The sequence below is a fragment of the Heterodontus francisci genome, unplaced genomic scaffold (assembly GCF_036365525.1).
Source record: "Heterodontus francisci isolate sHetFra1 unplaced genomic scaffold, sHetFra1.hap1 HAP1_SCAFFOLD_61, whole genome shotgun sequence".
Lineage (NCBI taxonomy): Eukaryota > Metazoa > Chordata > Chondrichthyes > Heterodontiformes > Heterodontidae > Heterodontus > Heterodontus francisci.
This window is the reverse complement of record NW_027141441.1, coordinates 4762564-4766089: the sequence shown is the minus strand read 5'-3', so window position 1 is coordinate 4766089 and position 3526 is coordinate 4762564. Positions and strand designations below refer to the sequence as shown.

General features: G+C 46.3%; 1 non-coding gene across 1 annotated transcript; it reads left to right on the top strand.

Annotated features, from left to right (window-relative positions):
• The first annotated feature begins 2566 nt into the window (after positions 1–2566).
• trnal-uaa (transfer RNA leucine (anticodon UAA)) lies at positions 2567–2649 on the top strand. Its single transcript has one exon. It is a non-coding gene; the product is annotated as a tRNA-Leu (tRNA).
• Positions 2650–3526: the final 877 nt, after the last annotated feature.

Below are 3526 nucleotides of genomic sequence, written 5' to 3'. Positions count from 1 at the left end.
ACAGATGGATCTGGATCTGTTTGGAGACCAGTTACCAATGGTATCTCACAAGGATCGGTGTTGGGACTGTTGCTCTTTACTATTTTTATTAATGATCTGGATGTAGGTGTAGGGGGCACCATCTGTAAATTTACAGATGATTTGAAGATCTGTGCGAGTGTTCAGACTGTAAACGATACTCGACTGTTTCAGGCTGATCTTAATGTGTTGGGAGATTGGGTTCATGACTGGTAAATGATGTTTAATTTGGGTAAGTGCAGTGTTATTCATGTGGACAGGGCGAATGCTCAACATTCATACACCCTTCAGGGAAAAACATTAAAGTAGGTGGAAAAAAGAAAATAATTTTGAGCAGACATCTGGATGTTCTCGTGCACAGATCTCTAAAGGTACAGCAGCAATGCTGTGAAGTGATAGTTGGAGCAAATAGAGGGTTGGGCTGCATTCAGAAGACAATTGAGTATAAAATGAGGCATATTCTTTCATGGGATGTGAGCGACACTGGCAAGTCCAGAATTTGTTACCCATCCCTAATTGTCCTTGACAAGGTGGCGGTGAGCTCCCTCCTCGAATTGCTGCACTCCATGTGGTGTAGGTACACCCACAGTGCTGTTAGGAAGGGAGATCCAGGATTTTGACCCAGCATCAGTGAATGAACAGCGATATATTTGCAGATCAGATGGTGAGTGACTTGGAGGGGAGCTTGCACATGGTGGTGTTTCCATGCATCTGCAGCCCTTGTCCTTCAAGGTGGTGGAGGTCTTCGGTTTGGAAGGTGCTGTCTGCGGAGCCTTGGTGAGTTGCAGCAGTGCATCTGGTAGATGGTACACACTACTGCCACTGTGCGTCAGTGGTGAAGGGAGTGAATGTTTAAGGTGCTGAATGGGGTGACAATCAAGGCGGCTGCTTTGTCCTGAACAGTGTCGAGTTTCTAGAGTATTGCTGGTGCTGCACTCATCCTGGTTTGTGCCTTGGAGATGGTTGACAAGTTTTGGAGAGTCAAAAATCACAAAATTATTACAGTGGAGAAGGAGGCCATTGGGCCCATTGTGTCTGCATAGAATCATAGAACATAGAAAGTTTACAGCCTAGGCAGGCCAAAAAACGAGCCACCCAGCTGAATCCCATTGTCCAGCATTTGGACCGTCGCCCTGCAGGTTCAGGTACTTGAGGTGCACATCCAGACTCCTTTTAAATGAGTTCAGGGTTTCTGCCTCAGCTACCCTTACAGGCAGTGAGTTCCAGACTCCCACAGCCCTCTGGGTGAAAAAACCTTTCCTCATCTCCCCTCTAATTGTTCAACACATCACTTTAAATCTATGCCCCCCAGTCACTGACCTCCCTACTAAGGTAAATAGACCCTTCCCATCCATTCTATCCAGACCCCTCACAATTTTGTACATTTCAATCAAATCTCCCCTCAGCCTCTTCTATTCCAAGGAGAACAACCCCAGTCTATCCAATCTTTCCTCATAGCTGCATTTTTCCAGTCCTGGCAACATCCTCGTAAATCTCCACTGTAACCTCTCTAGTGCAATTGCATCCTTTCTGGAATGAGGTGACCAGAACTGCACACAGAACTCAAGTTGTGGCCTAACTAATGATTTATACAGTTCCAGCATAACCTCCCTGCTCTTATATTCTATACATAGGATAATAAAGGAAAGGATTCCATAAGCCTTCTCAACCAACTTATCAACCTATCCTGCTACTTTCAGGGATTTGTGGACATTCACTTCAAGGTCCCTCACTTCCTCTACACCTCTCAGCATTCACCCATTAATTGTGTCTTCCTTTGCTGTGTTTGACCTCACCAAAGGCATCACCTCACACTTCTCCAAGTTGAATTCCATTTGCCACTTTTCTGCCCACCTGACCAGTCCATTTCTCCAGCTCTCCTAATGAGCATTTCACCACGTGCCTTGAGCTGAGTTACTCATCACAGAATTCCCACTATCTGATTTACTCTTGTAGCCAGAGTATGTATATGAATGGTCTAGTTAAGCTTTTGTCAATGGTAACCCCCAGGATGTTGATGGTGGGGGGATTCAGCGATGGTAATGCTGTTGAACGTCAAAGGGAGATGGTTACATTCTCTCTTGTTGGAGATGGTCATTGCCTGGTACTTATGTGGTGTGAATGTTACTTGCCACTTAGCAGCCCAAGTCTGAATGTTGTCCAGGTCTTGCTGCTTCTGGACATGGACTCCTTCAGTATCTGAGATGTCCCGAATTTGTCCTTTTATGAAACCTTGGTCAGGACTCACTTGGAATATTGTCTCCTGTCTTGGTCTCCTCACATGATGGGTGACATTGAGGCTTTGGAAAGGGTACAGAGGAGAGACATTCGACTAATTCCCAGTATAAGACATCTTGGTTATCAAGTTAGACTAAAAGAGTTGGGACCCTACACCTCAGAGAAACCTAGACTGAGGGGTGATCCGATTGAGGTTCATAAATAATGAAGGGTCCAATTCAGCATGGGAGAGGAGTCATAACTTTGTATTGGAAAAGGCCAGATGGCACCCGCATCACATTAAATTTCATTTTCAGTGGTGGGTTAACGTGCCAGGATGGCCGAGTGGTTAAGGTGTCGGACTTAAGATCCAATAGACATGTGTCTGCGTGGGTTCAAACCCCACTCCTGCTATCTGTGCTTACAAAATGTTACTTTTTCTTTCCCTGACTTTTGCCTTGCACCATCATCTCTTCTGTCATTTCATCACTCTTACCTTCCAACTGATCACAGCTTCCTATTATTTGATCTGCCCCAGCACCGTTCCTTGGCTCTGCGCTTGATTATAAACTGGTAAATCTTTAACTTAATCTCCTCTGTACCCTGACAATGACCTTCTCATCCTTCCTGGATTGTGGTTCCTCACAGGATCCGCTGCCTCTCCGACGCCCCTCCAGGTAACTGAAGGCCCTGAGCCTTGGTCTCGCTTTATACGCTAGCTGGCAGTTGATTCCTTGCAGGTCTGCCACCGCTCAGGAGAAGCTCAAAACCCAGATCAAGCAAAGTATCAAGAGGAATGTGAACAAAGGCTCCCTGGTGCAGAGCAAGGGACAGGGAGCCTCCGGCTCCTTCAAAATCAGCAAGAAGGAAAACCGAGGGAAAAGTGGGAAAGAAGGTGAAGAAACCAGCACACAAGAAATCTTCAGTGAAGAAACCAGCAGACAAGAAATCTTTAGTGAAGAAACCAGCAGACGTGAAAGTGACAACAAAGAAAGTAACAGCCAAGAAAACGAGCAGCAAGGCGGCGGCAACGCCAAATAAGGTGGTGAAGAAAGCAGCGCTTCAGAAAAAGTCTCCTGCGAAGAAGGTCAAAAAAGGCAAGAGTGCGGCGGGCGGAAAGGCGCTGAAGGAAGTGCAGACATGGAAGAGCAAGGTCAAGCCGAAAGCAGCGAAGGCTCAGAAAGCAGGGTCTGGAAAGAAGTGAAAGAGCGCAGGAAACTTGTAAACATCTGAACACAAAGGCTCTTCTCAGAGCCACCCACATCTCTCAGGAAAGAGCTGATCCCCTGAT